This window comes from Lactuca saligna, chromosome 2 (assembly GCF_052625555.1).
Source record: "Lactuca saligna cultivar CGN05327 chromosome 2, ASM5262555v1, whole genome shotgun sequence".
NCBI classification, from domain to species: Eukaryota; Viridiplantae; Streptophyta; class Magnoliopsida; order Asterales; family Asteraceae; genus Lactuca; species Lactuca saligna.
Window position 1 is genome coordinate 150631625 of NC_136418.1, and position 16043 is coordinate 150647667.

General features: G+C 35.5%; 1 pseudogene across 1 annotated transcript; it reads right to left on the minus strand.

Annotated features, from left to right (window-relative positions):
* Positions 1-7169: 7169 nt before the first annotated feature.
* LOC145030248 (TMV resistance protein N-like) lies at positions 7170-11278 on the minus strand (annotated as a pseudogene). Its single transcript, XR_013676601.1, has 5 exons — positions 10673-11278; positions 9521-10540; positions 9105-9383; positions 7963-9028; positions 7170-7886 (listed from the first exon to the last, which is right to left on the minus strand). The product of XR_013676601.1 is annotated as a TMV resistance protein N-like (transcript).
* Positions 11279-16043: the final 4765 nt, after the last annotated feature.

Below are 16043 nucleotides of genomic sequence, written 5' to 3' on the forward strand. Positions count from 1 at the left end.
TTAACCTCAAGGTATTTTTGGTTGAGCAACCCAAGCATACATAATCTAGACAATTACAATTTGTGATACCACATTGGAGCTCTTTGGAATTCTTCACTTCTTTGACATTTGATCTTTAATTTCTTTGAATTCACCACCTTGTTGTTTGATTTTTGGTATCTTCAACTTTTTGAAGTTCTTCGGAATTTTCGATCTTCTAATTTCATACTTCGGAATTTTGTGAAATTTGTGAGGAGGATTTGAATCCTCATGTGTCTTTCTATCATTTTCAAGATTGTGCTCAGTCTGTACATACCGCTTGTGCTTCGTCAATACTTCAATGCGAGACAAAGACCTATACCAATCGCAATGCCCGGTTGCTATATCAGGAGGAGTTTATGATTTCATGAATATAAAGTTTGGAGGCATTTATAACGCTAACGGTCACCCACGCCCTCTCTCCTTTGCTCAAGGTATTATGTTTGATGGCCATTGTAGTAAATGTGGTTGGAGATTACAATATAAAATGATATTTAAGTGTCTCGAGTGTAGATTTGCAATTGATAATGAATGTTGTAAGAGTTTAAACCGCATATGAAGGTTCCAGTTTCTCTTCCACATGCATGGATGCTTTGAAAACACAATATGATGTGTAATTGTCATTACTCTTTCTTTCTTGTAGATCTCCTTTTATGTGTAAGATGGTGATACAATAAATAATTTGAATCAAACGTTTTCATAATATTTGTGTTAAACTCTTGCAATCCTTTTGTTCATCTCTAGTAACTCAGATATCTACTAGTATTTATTTATTTATAACTTAATCACACTAGGTTACCATTCATACTATTAATGACACCAGTTTACCGTTCGTATACTTTATTGTTATTGCTTTCGTTGTGTTATTTAATATTTTTAGTGGAAAAACATACAAACACCTATAAATGTGGCATTGTAATACACAGCTAGACCCGTGGAATGTTGTGAGACACAAATTGTTGTTGGAAAAACTTAAGGCGATGTAGTGTCTCTTTAATGGGTTTATATTTTTTTTCATCTATTTATCTTAGTAGGATTCTTAGATGTTTTCAATTAACTTCTGGGTTAAAAGTAAACTTCTCAAAAAACAAGGCGTAAGATATTGGAGTCAAACCAACAGGCTCTCACTTTGAAACCATTTTGGGATTTCAATTCCAGGAAGGAGAACACTAGTCTGGTGCTTCATAACATTGTATCCCCGTTGATAATGAAATTAAATTTTATTAATATTTTAAAAAGTTATAAACACAGATTCTGATAAAAAAAATAGAAACTTGAAGTGCTTTATGTAGCATTGTATGTTGATCTTCCAATCTCCTGCAACCAAGAAATGACACCTATCGCAAGGTTAATGAGAGACTAGTTATGGTCCTTACAGATTTACAATTGTTGGAAAAAAGTAGGGCAAGCATAGGTGGAAGCTCGGGCAGTTTGACACATCTAGCCTTTTGAGGACAGAGTGTTGGGAGATGCTAAAGGGTAATTTAGTAAATTGGTTGTCACATCAGATTAAGTACTCTAGTGATGACATAGTGCCAATATCAACTGGTAGAGTCATTCTTTCATGTAAATTACAGATCCCTAATTCTTTCAAGGAAGTCAAACTCGATAAAGAAGGTGAAAACTGATACAATGAGTGTCTAGACATATTACTATGTTTTTTTGAGTTTTTCTGTTCAAAGAACCAATCAAGGAATCCTTTTTTATGAGGAATGGAAGATGGTGGTTCTACAGCAGAGAAGGTTTTGAGGTTTTTTAAGGTTGATGATGGAAGATAGTAGTTGACTAACGGTGGACCCAAATAACTCCCATCTGTTGTTCGATTATGTTGATGGCACAATTCCATGCCCACCCAAATAACTCCCACCTGTTGCTGCCACTGCTGCTGATCCCAATCTTGAACCACGAGACAATCCAAATTACTTGATTTGGATCACCAATGATGCACACATTCACATGTTGATTATATCTACCATATCTGAATCAACCTTCCGTCATGTACAAGGTGACACTTCTTATGATTTGTGGTCCTCTCTAGAATGTGCCTTTGCACCACATTCATCTTCTAGAGAATACACTTTAAAAACTCAAATCTTGATGCCTACCTTAACCGAGCATAAGAATATGTTGATGCCCTAGCTGTCATTGGTGAACCAGTCAAGGATAAAGACCTTGTCATGCTTGCTGTTTCTGGTCTTCGAGATGAATACAATGGTCTCAAGCCCACCATCACCGCCCACCAATGTCCCACCACCTTCGCTGAACTTCATGCATTGTTAAGTGATCATGACTTTATGATTGCAAAATCCTGGCAGCCTTCTATTCAAGCCTTTCACGCCACTCATGAACCCACCAAACACACCAATGATTTGATGGCTTCTCTCACTGCTCATCTAGGATCGATAGCTTCTGCTCTTGGTCTCCAACTTCAACCAATCTCGCCCTCAAGCACACTACCAGCCACATCGCAAGCTTTATATGATTCTCGACAGCCCCCACCTACAACCGTGGAAACAACCGAGGGCGACATGGCTCTTACCATAGCAACAACAACAGTTGTAGTAACAACAATCGTGGTGATAGTACTCGCTCCTTTAGCTGGGCCTCCAACCAGAATATTGTTTTTCGCACATGAAACCATTGTGGTATTGGTCACTAACCATCTCAATGCCCTAACCGTGATCCCTCCACAATCTGCAATAGGCCCACAACCAACTTTGTTGACAGCTCCGCCTCCATACCATCCACAACAACCACTTGGTATCCCGACATCGGTGCCAACAGCCATGTCATGTTGGATCTAGCAAGAATGGATGACAATCGTGCATATAATAGCCTTGACAACCTTAATGTCAGTGATGGTAAGGGACTCCCTATTCTTCCTATTGGTTCATCTCGCTTTCACTCACTAAATAAAACGTTTCATCTCTCAAAAATTCATCATGTACCCAACATCACAAAACATCCACTTTCTGTCCAACAATTTTGCATTGACAATAATGGCTTCTTTGAATTTCACTCTACTTGTTTGTTGTTAAGGACTAGCTTGCACGCACTATACTTATCACGGGCCCCAGTAATCAAGGTCTCTATTCCCTTCGTCTGCCACAACTTCGATCCACTCCTTACTAAGTTTTCTCTACAACTCGTACATCTTCCACAACTTGGCATAGACAACTTGCACATCCACACCAACATCTCTTTCAATATATGCTTTCTAGTTTTTCGCAACCTATTACAAATAAAACTTTACAAAGTTTATGTTCTTCATGTCAACTAGGCAAATCATCAAAACTATCTTTACATGTCTCTTCTTTTCGAAGTAATAATATATTAGATCTTGTTTATTGTGATGTTTGGGGTCACGCTCCTGTTCTTTCATTAGATGGCCATCATTACTTTTTATTGTGTGTTGATCATCATACTAGATATATTTGGCTCTTTCCAATGTCTCAAAAATCTAATGTTTACAATCTTTTCAAAACCTTTGTCACCACAGTTAAACGACGATTTTCTACAAAATTAAAGAAAGTTCAAACTGATTGGGGTGGTGAATTTTGCAACACCTCTTCTTTCCTTACATCACTCGACATTGTTCATCAACGATCACGCCCCCATACTAGTGCTCAAAATGGCTTTGTTGAGCGACGACACCGACATGTTGTCGAGACAAGTCTTACATTAGTGGCACGATCCAACACTCCTCAACATTTTTGGCATTTTTCCTTTGAAACAAATGTTTACCTCATCAATTGGATGCCTTCTCGCACCTCCCACAATGAGTCTCCATTCCAACATGTTTTTAAACGCCCACCTGATTACTCGTTCCTTAGAGTCTTCGATTGTTTGTGCTTTCCTTACCTACGACCCTATAATCCTCACAAAATGAATTTTCGCTCTACTCCCTGTCTCTTTCTTGGATATAGCCCATTTCATCATGGCTACAGATGCCTTGAATTATATTCCTATCGGATTTATATAGCTCGTCATGTACGCTTTGATGAATCTTATTTGCCTCGTGCGAAGAATCATATTAAACCTTACTCACCCGACACCCAATCCTCGAGTTCACCTCATCCATCCATGATCCCTATCTCCCAACTGTCACCACTTTCACCCTCACCATCACCTACACCCATACCTAAACCTATATCAGCACTTACACCTTGTACTCGTTCCTCCCACCTTCGCCAAAACCCAAAACAAAAGGTTCCATTTCGACCGAGTGCTCATCACACCACCACCTCCATTACTAAACCGACATCCTTCTCTGTTGCCAATAAATATCCTGAATGGCGCAAAGCCATGGAAGACGAGTACTCCACATTACAAAAAAATGGCACTTGGTCACTGGTACCTCCAGTACCCAATATTAACATTATTTATTGCAGGTGGTTTTACAGGTTAAAGCGGACAAGGATGGAGTTGTTACTCGCTACAAAACAAGATTTGTTGCAAAAGGTTTTCGCCAACAACTAGGCATAGATTATCATGAGATTTTTAGCCATGTGGTCAAATCTATAACCATTCAAGTGGTAATCTCTCTTGTCATTACCTAAAAATGGTCCCTTCGACATCTTGATGTTCAGAGTACCTTCCTGCATGGCACACTCACTGAAACTGTGTACATGAAGCATCCGCCAGGCTTCATTGACCCAAAGCATCTGAACCATGTATGTCTGCTTCACAAATCGATATATGGTCTTAAGCAAGCTTCTAGAGCTTGGTTTCAACGACTTACACAAGCTCTTGACCTTCTCGGATTCAAAGGCTCCAACACCGATCCGTCTTTGTTCATTTACTCCCACACCGGCATCATTATTTACATGTTAGTTTATGTTGATGATATCATCATCACGGGTAACAAAAATGTTGTCATCAACAAAATTATTACATAGCTTAGTGCCACATTTTCTGTTAAAGATCTCAGCAATCTCTCATATTTTTTGGGCATTGAAATTGTTCCCAGGGGTTCTGACATCATCCTCTCTCAACGAAAATACATTTTGGAACTACTACAAAAGCTGGCATGTTAGAGTGAAAACCAACTCCATCTCCGATGACTACCTCCATTCCCTTGGCGACTAATGAGAACCCTATCTACTCTGACCATGTATGGTATCACCAGGTCATCAGAGCCCTTCAATATGTTACATTTTCCAGGCCTGATATCACAATTACGGTAAACAAAATGTGTTCGTTCATGCATGCTCCAACCGATAATCATTAGTCCCCGGTTAAGTGCATTCTTCGCTATCTTCATGGCACTGTTGCTTATGACATTTTAATTTTCCAAACCTCCAATACCCAATTATAGGCTTTTACTGACTCTCACTGGCAAGGAACTGGCAATCTGACTGCTTTAGTATCTGGTATGGTGACCCAGATGACCGTCGATCCACGGGGGATTTGTTATATATCTTGGTTCCAACCTAGTCTCTTGGACCGCACGAAAACAACATATTGTTTCTATATCTTCCACATAATCTGAATACAAAGCCCTTGCTAACACAGTTGCTTAGCTTACCTAGCTTCAAGATCTTCTTCGTGAACCTAGTGTTAATAGCCCCTCGGCTCCCGTCTTGTGGTGTGACAATCTTGGCGCAACCTATGTTTCTGCTAATCTAGTCTTTCATGCTCATATGAAATAGGTGGAGGTTGATTTTCACTTTGTTAGAGAAAATGTTACTAAAGGAGAACTATGAGTTCAACACATATCAACGCATGATCAAATAGCTGATATTTTCACAAAGTCGCTGCCAACTCCAAGATTTGTATCTCTTTTATCCAAGTTGCAGGTTGTTCCCCGTCCTTAGCTTGTAGGGGCGTATTAGACATAATTACAATAATATAGACTAGAGGGTAGTAATATGTAATTGTTAGTATTATATATAGATGTCAATGTAACCCTAATACGTTTGATCAATACAATATACAATTCTCGGCTCTTTACTAATAAATAAACTAAGGAGCAATGTTCTTTTCTCAATCCTCCCATTTTTTTTTCATTTATCTCCTTAAATGAAATTATGGAGCAATGCATAATTTTATATGGATGATATAATTATTATTGAAAGCGACAATGCATTTATTACAAGCCTTGAGTCACTCAACTTTTATTTTATTTTTTTAAATGAAAAACCTAGGAAACTGCATTATTTTCTCACACTTAAGTTCTCTCTAATTTTTCCAAGGTCTATTTATGCCAAGCAAAATATGTATAGAACTATTTAAGCAATCTTAATGATCCTACTAATTACCATCAGTTAATTAGTTAACTACTTTATGTCACAGTTAGTTAGTTAACTGCTTTATCTCATAATCACACCCTGACCTTACATATGTCATTCACACGGTTGGCTGGTTATGGCCGCTCCTTGCTCTGAATCCTCAGGATTTTTCATTACATCAAGGTTTCTATGTTCCACGGGCTTCATTTTTAGTCTAACTCATCTCTCCTTCTTCCATATAGACTTGGATTTGGATGATGACCTAAAGCCTAAACCCTAAAAGATCTACCATTGGCAATTGTTTCTTTTGGGGGGTTCCCTTATATCCCGGAGAAGTGAGAAACAATCTCTTACAAGTGGCTTGAGTATTGAAGCTGAATAGCTTGCTCTAGTTGATACAATTCTATAATTCGTTTGGATTCATTGGCTTTGAGTCGACATGGGGTTCTTCCGGCTCTTCCTATATCACTATGTTATTTATATTGCTCACAATGATGTATTCCATGAGCTTATGAGGCATATTGAGATTGACTCTCACTTTATCAATCAATATGTAGTTGACAATATTTACTTCATTCTAATTAGTTATTAAGCCTCGTAATTGTATTATTTGTAATTTTATGGATACGTCAATGGTTTAATGCCTCCATCAAGATCCCAACCTAAGTTCTTGATCAAATCACACGAATACTAACATATACCGTAAGACATAAAAGATATATGTAGAGTCCAAAATTATCTCTCCAAAAGAGTCCTTATAGAGAGATAGAAGACTCTAACATATCTCGCCATTTATAAAACTTTATCGTATAAATATAGGATAATTCAACATAAATGACCAGTTATTTAGTTGGGAGACCGAAAGCCACACCATTTAAGTTAGTTTCTTGTTTGAGTTGCGTATAAAAAAAGAGTAGCAAGTTATGTAAAGGCGAATTTGACGTTAATAAAAGGGAAGTAGGTTACTTCCACCTTACCCCCTTCATAATTTTAATCAAGAATACTCATTCCTACTTTGATCAATGATCTACCTGATCTATAACATTCATGCTTCTCATTCCATGACAACCTATCAAATGTTGCATCTCCATCACTGACATATTTTACTCCAGGCTGCAAACTGTAAGTTACACCATCAAATTCCATCTCTTTAAAACATCTTAAAAACTTTGATTCTTTCTTCATAACACAACTATCCACACTACTCGTTTCTTCCAAACTAACATCTTTGTAAACAAAACGGACCCCACATATCTTTACACCACTAGTCTCTGTTGAAACAGTCAAGATAAGGCCTGGAGTGGTTGTAATCCAATCATTCTGGAGAATCCCCTCATATGAGCATTGAAGAAGATCAAGTGACACATACTCCATCCACAAATGTAATCTATCGGAATGACACATTCCATTCCTGTTTGTGAATGGAATCCGCTTTGTTGACAAAGTCAAACTGATATGCCTAGTTAGCCCCATCAAGTCTGCAACAGCACATACTGAAATCCCTGTGATTACATTGTTCCAATTCCCAGGTAACTCAATTACTGTCTTCCCAATTCCAGTCCTCTCACTTTGAAACCAATTTGGGATTTCAATTCCAGGAAGGAGAACACTAGTCTGGTGCTTCATAACATTGTATCCCTGTTGATAAAGAAATTAAACTTTATTAATGTTTGAAAAAATTATAAACACAGATTCTGATAATAAAAATAGCAACCTGAAGTACTTTACGTAGCACTGTATGTTAATCTTCCAATCTCCTGCAACCAAGAAATGACACCTATCGCAAGGTTGATGAGAGACTGGTTATAGTCCTTAAAGATTTACAATTGTTGGCAAAAAGTAGGGCAAGAGTAGGTGGAAGCTCGGGCAGTTCTTCAAGCCTCGGGCAGTTTGATACATCTAGCCTTTTGAGGACAGAGAGTTGGGAGATTCTAAAGGGTAATTTAGTAAATTGGTTGTCACATAATATTAAGTACTCTAGTGATGACAGAGTGCCAATATCAACTGGTAGAGTCATTCCTTCATGTAAATTACAGAGCCCTAATTCTTTCAAGGAAGTCAAACTCGATAAAGAAGGTAAAACCTGATACAATGAGTCTCTAGACAGATTACTATTCTTTTTTGAGTTTTTATGTTCAAAGAACCAATCAAGGAATCCTTTTTTTATGAGGAATGGAAGATGGTGGTTCTACAACAGAGAAGGTTTTGAGGTTTTTAAGGTTGATGATGGAAGATGGTAGTTGAGTAACAGTGGAAACAAGAAGATGCTCTAAAGAAGCTATGTTTCCAAGATCTTTGGGTAATGTTGCAAGTTTTATGCAACGTCTGACATCAAGATATGTCAGGCTTTGTAACATGGAAATAGTATTTGGAAGACTTGTTAGGTTGATACATCCAAGAAGACTAAGAACAGATAGATTTGTTATGTTCAGAATTGAGTCTGGAAGTTGTTCTATTGTTGTATGGTGTAAATAGATATGTGATAATCTATCCATCTTTCCTTGGATTTTTGGGAATTTTCTTAAGTAATTACAGTGTCTGAGACTGATAGTTTCAAGGGATTTCATCATGATATAAGAAGGGCAAGATTTAAGTTCATAGCAATTACTAAGATCCAGACTTTTTAGCTTTTCTAGACACCCGGTTGACTCATGAACCTTTACCAAACTGCTACAACCTGAAAGCTCTAATCTTTCAAGATTTGGGATCCCTGTGAAGTTTGGTGTTTTGGTAAGTTTCTTTGATTCTTGGCAATCAATGAACTTCAGGTTGTGTAGATGCTGTTAAAAACAAAAAAGTGCAATGATATACCAATTACCATTATAGACATAGATAAGGGTATTTTAGTCATTGTACCTTCACTCCTTTCCATAGTTCTACCAGACTGCTGGAATACATGTGAATTCCAACAAGATTCCCTGATCCAAAACTTGATGGAAGTGGATTTGCTGTGTATTTTTTCCAATTAAGATATTGCAATGAATTTGGAAGATATTCAGGTCCTATGAAATGCATTCCTTTGGTATCCAAATGAAGCAGTCTAAGATTCGTCATGTTCTTGAATGCAAGAGTAAAATTTAAAGATTCTACACTATGAAAACCCTCCACTACTATGGATTGAATTTCTTCGGTTCCCTGTTAAGTAATTGTATTTTCAGCATTCAGTTTAATATATGATTATTGTTATTATTATGACATAAATGATTATATACCTTATTTGATACAAGTACATCCAAAACTTGTTGAGGTTTCCACAATCGGCTATGCTTTTAGGGGTCTTTATAACTCTTTCCATGAACAATATGTTGTCCCATTTCTTGTATCATATCATGCATATCCAACCTTTCACTTGAAATACTTACAAGAGCTCTTTGTACTAAATCACTTACCCATTTTTCTTTATTGAATCCACAACAATCAAGTATTTTGTATACTTCCACACTATGCCACCCTTTAAAGAAACAATCAATATCCAAAAAGATTTCCTTTTGGATATCTTCAAGCGCATCAAAACTTACTTTCAATGTTTCTAAACTTTCTGCTTTTGGGATTTCTTTAAGTCTATCCATTGTTGTTATCCATTTCTTCATGTCTTTACCACGTAAAGAATTACCCAAAACTTTAAGGGTCAAAGGATGGCCCGCAGCATATTGTACAACAAGATGTGCATGTTGTCATAGTCTTTTGTGGGAGTATTCATTCTGAATGCATAAAGACTAAAGAGTTGAAGAGCTTCATCAGTATTCAACAAGTCAACATTATATATATCCTCATTGATTCCATGTGCCAATAACAATCTCTCATTTCTTGTTGTTATAATAATCCGACTCCCTTCACCAAACCAGGTGCAATCTCCTGCTAATGCATCTAGTTGGCTTAATTCATCTATATCATCAAGAGCAATTAGAATTTTTTGGCGGGAAAACGTTTTTCTTATAGTTTGGGTTGCTTGATGCATATCCAGGTTTCTGTCCATTGATAAGAGAAAATCTTGTTGTACAGAATGCAAACCAGATTTTTCTGCAATTTCTCTAACATTTTATACAAATCTTGTGTTGTCAAAGTGATGTGAGAGTTCCCTAAATACATATCTGGCGATTGTAGTCTTACCTGAACCACCCATTCCCCATATGCCTATCATGTGGACTTCCCCCAATTCCATTCTTAGTAATGAGTTCACCTTCTCCACTCGAGGTATGATTCCTATTAGTTTCTCTTCAAGAGTGGAGTATTTGTGATACAAGGAGCCTTGTATGTGTTTTATAATTGCTTTTACACATTCTGCTTCATGGCTGCAAATTGGAAACTACAATCAACATGATTGGAGAATGGGGATGTGTTTAACGATTCATGAAACTAAAGCATGGTTAATTTTGAATTTGCGATGATTATCAATGGTTTTTAGGGCATGAAAAGAAGTTTACCCATTGTCTATCGCCTTCGTGTCCCATCCAGATAAATTGGCTGCTTCCACTAGAGCGTCTCTCCACACTTCCACCTTTCCCCCTTTGTGTATCGCGAACCCTTCCCCAAACAACCCTTCCTGCTTACGCACCTCTGATGGATCAACGCCATAGAACACTAGATAAATGATTTGATTTGTTTCCTTGTGTTGTTTTATAATCTCCACAAGCTCATCCAAGCACCAATATGAAGAAGCGTAGTTTTTCGAGAACACGATGATGGCAATGGATGATTCTCTAATGGCTTTTAAGAGTTCTGGACGGATTGATTTTCCTCTCTCGAGTTTCTCGCCATCCTGAAAAGTTACAATCCCTTTTTGGTGCAGGGCGTAGTAGATATGATCAACAAAAGTATTGCGGGTGTCTTTACCCCTGAAGCTCAAGAAAACATCGTACTTCCTGAGGCTCAATTTGCAGGAGGACTAAGACGAAGACGAAGACGCCATAACTATTTCGAAAACATGGTCAACGAGCGTTCCATCGATTTATACGCAGAGATGAAGCCTTGGGTCAACTTAGGCATTTCCAAATCCCAATGGTGCGTGAGCTTGAGCTATCAAAATCTAGGATGTGTCGCAAGTAACAACATATGACACTATCCACACTTATATTTGGCTTTCAATAAAATCAGCCAAATATATTAATTTTTTTTAAATAGTCAAAAATTAGCAATTTTCGTAAAATAGCTAACAAAATTTTAGTTATTAAACCTCACCCTACTTGTGATTTGGATAGGCTCATTTGCGATTTGGCATTTTCATTTGTGATTTGACTCATCTGCTGTTTTGGTATACGAGTGTATAAAATTTAAATTTTTTCAAACCTTCATTTTTTGGTTTTCACGTAGAAATTCTCTTAATCTTATGGATGAAAATATGTACTCTCCTGAAAACATGATAAAGATCCATGCTTATTTATTGTTTTAATCATCATTTATTAGCTTTTACATAATTTATAATATGTTTATTTATGATTTATTTGCAGAAAACGAAAATATATTACTTTTTGTTAGAGAAAATCTTAGACCTACTGGCATTGAGAGTATTTCATAGCTAGTTACACAATTTTGAGAGCATTTCATAGTTGGGATGGCAAACGAATCACAAATCCCCGGCCGTAAAAGTATCTGATGCGTAAATCATGCATCATGGCTTGTACATTCACAAATATATGTTCAGATGAGAATGTACAAGTTGTTTATGCAGAAGTCGTGCATCGTTTGGTTGTATGTTTGTAGATATACCTTCATCTCATAATGTACAAGTTGTTGATGCATAATTTCCTACGATTTGTGGATCAGAAGCTTATACCTTCGATTTTTTTTGTTAAATATTTATTGTTAGTTTTTTTCGGCCTTCATTACAATTTACAACTTATAGCGTTTTGTTTTTATATTTTCGGCATAATTTGTATTTATTTTACGAGTTTTCAAGTGAATTTTTTGTCAAATAATTTATATACCCGTTTAACGACTTGTTTTATTTTAGCACGCCGATCAAAATTTTAAAGTGGTTATTAATATCAAAGCATTAGACAATAAACTATAGGAAGTGATCGATAGATTGAATGATGTCTGGCGTGAAATATTTCAGATGACAATTTTTGGTCATTTATTGGATGTTCAATCACTGCAAAGGGACGGGTTGCTAATCTATAAGATGTTTCTTTATCATATAATATCTTTAAATTGCTAAAGCGGATTACATTTTAAAGTTGGAGATAACAAAATGTATTAGGGAGCTGAATGGTTTTGTTTGATTACCGGATTTAATTTTAGTTGTATCCAAAAATAGAAAAATAATTGTTGATTATGTTGATCAATAATCTAACATCAATGTCATCAACTATGATTATGTAATGATACAGTTCATAATGAAAGCAAAAACTAATTTTATATTTATCTAATAAACTAGTTTTCATTTTCAGTAAATATAAAAAATCATTAAAACTAATATACTTTGAAAATATCAACGCGAATTCAAAAATCCTTCCTATGGGCAAACATACTATAGATTTTTAATAAGTATCTTTTATCTCCTACTAGTTACAATGCAAACCAAATATTCATTAAAACTCACTTTAGTACAAACATAAAAAAATGAGAATTCAAAAGAAATAACTGATAATCTAAGATTTTTCTAGCTAATTTTTATATATAATTTACTAATTTGAGCTAATTTTATATATAATTTAGTAATTGGTACGAATTCATAGTTAACACTGCCAGATTTCGTAGTCAACTTTAACAAATTCATCGTCAAAGCTAAGTATTTTTTTGGAAAAAAAAATTCACATCCAAGTCGTAGATAAATGCCGAACAAATCACAGGTGGGGCAAACCTATCTACAATTTGGTTAAAAATTTCTAAAAAATGTTTTTATATAAGGGAGCAAACGGCAGATGGAAGAAACCAGATAGCATAGTGAAAGGACCAAATCGTGGATGAAAGGGACCAAATAGCAAATGGAATGACCAAAACGTAGATGAGGCCTAGCCGTCTGTGATTTGGTTGGCTATTTTGTGAAAATTCCTTTTTTTTTTGTCTATTTTTCTAAAAAGTCATTAAAGTTTTTTTTTGGCTAAATCTAATATTTTTCTCTAATATCATATATAGTTTTTATAAATATTTTAGGAAAAAAATATAAAAATACTTAAGTGTTTTACAAAAATTGTGTAAAACATACATGATTCTTCGAAAACCCATACATTTCGTAGGGGCATTGCACAATGGGATCTCATTGTGAAATGCTCAAAATACCATTCTATTAGCATTTCACACCTCACCTTTGAAATCTCTTCATTTCACTGTGAAATTTGTCTTCGTACTTTAAAACCTAACCACCGACCTATTGTGAAATTTGACCTTTTTACTGCAAAATTTGACATATATACTGCGAAATCTAAGTTATGTACTAAGAATGATCCCTATCGAAACTTTTATGTGAAATTCTATAAACTGATCTTTTTAGGGATACATTTAATCAGTTGTCAACATTTTTTTTCTTCTCACAACAATGAGTTTATTGAACGACGTTGTTTGTAAGAAGGTTGTGTGGGATAATAAAGGGTTAAACTCAATATTAAGACACATATTAAAGACCTGTGATGCATAATTGTTTGTATATGTAAACATTGCTAAGTTGTTACATTTTGGTTTAATAAATATAGGTTTGGAAGATAGTTCTAGTATTAGTTTGTCTTTTAAACATCTTGATTTGCGTTATGTCATAAAGATATTTAATAAGAGTGATGTCAAACACGTGGTAAATGTTATTCACAGTAAAAAAGTGATGTACATCAACATTTGGTAGATGGTGGTAGAAGGGGGACTAGTAGAAGTCTATCACTTTTCAGAAGCAAAAATTAAGAAGGTATTTTTTTTTTTATCTCTTATACGTTTCCTAAACAAACTATATATGAAAGACGAATAGATCTTATTCCATATGATTCTCCATAAATTTGTAAGTATGCAGATAATGGTGATGCTACTATATGTAAGGATAATAATTACCACAACCTATTTCCTATTGTTAATGATATGAATCTATCTCCTCATGGGTAACTGATAGAATATTTTCTTGGGTTATCTAACATTGAAAAAAGTAATTCCAATGTTGGTTGGTTGTTGGATGAATATATTTGTCATAAAACAAAAAAAAAAAAAATTACATATGTATTCATCATCCAGTGCCATGTTTATGCCACACCAGGACATAGTCAAAAGCCAACAACAAAAATAAAACTCTACAAACAATTCAAAATCAAATAAGGACTTCAACTAGCTTTGGGATTGAAAAGTATTTAAGAGGATTTTCAGTACATAACAAAATGACGGAATGTCTAATTTGCACAAAAAAATCTCTACCCTTTAAATCTGAATATTTAGTTTCATCAATGCTCAACTAAATGACATTTTTATGTCTTTTTATCATAATATACTTCATTTGATTTACGTTTCTTTAACCTTCTGCTAATTTTCGGTAGAAAAAAAAACAACAATTTTCTCAAACTTTAAGACTTGTTCTTCAGATTTCAAAGTATGTTTTTTGTCTGAGTCCAAAATGTACTATTTTGTTAGAAAAAACATGTTTGATATAACTTAAAGTTAGTCATACATATGTATGAAATAAAGCCTTTCGAACACGGTGGTTGCTTTTGCAAATCACTCAAAAGTTGGTTATAAAAAGATAAACTCACAATAATAAAGGAATATCGTTTATCTTATGATATTTAAAATTAAGAGTAGAATAATCTTAATATTTTATCTTAGTTGTTAAATGTGGATTGATCATTTGGAGTATTGTCATTGAACAACTGAGTTCAATGAAGCACTTGGAACTTATTTGGAGCAACTTAGAGTGGAATGGAGCAAGATATTGTGCCATGCTTGAAGAAGTTGCACCACTATGGTAGAAGTTGCATCAAATGGAAGGTTTTGAGACAATCTGGTAGAAGTTGTGCCACATTGGAAGGAAGTTGTGCTAAGTTGTAACATCCCAAATACCACGGCCAAAAATTTCATTTTTAATAAAACATTTTATAAAACCATAAGTTAATCAAACATTGTTTTCAAATAAAATCCAAAGAAAATCAGAGTATCAACAATCTATCAAAACACAAACTAATAGGAGGATGTGTTCAATGACGCCTTCGTCTTGCCTTGATCATCAAAAATACCTTAAAACATTGAAACCAACAACTGTAATCCAAATCTTAGCGAGTTCCTCCAAATACCCCACACAACAATACATATACAATGCATGCACATCGGGCCTACAACACAAGACTGGACCACCTCCCGAGCATACAACATAAAGCTGGACCGCTCCCAAGCTTGTAAAAAAAAGTTGGACCGCTCTCGGGTTTGTTGGACTACAACACAAAGCAGTACCGCCTCAACCCAACCTTACCATGTCGACATATGCAAATAATAATCAATAACCTATAAGTACATGTAATCATACAGATCTACCAAATATAACAAATCATTACCGTGTACCAACATCCCACACACAAGGACACATACTACAATGCAAAGTATAGTGAGAAAACTTACCTTACATGCTAGCAGACAAACAACACAACTCTAACCGATCCAAACAGGTACTACTGGTCACCTATATAATGATCAAGAACCAGACTCTTAAACTACAATCCAATATTCACTAATTAACTTAGAGTCAAATTTGGTCAAAAGCCAACGATCAACCTTCAACTAACCTACGTTTAACATAGCATGTAGCTCTACACTTAGCGTAAAGCTCAAGGTGGCAAAAAGGATAAATTCAGAGCTATGCTCAACATAGAGCAAATTACACCCAACATCGCCACA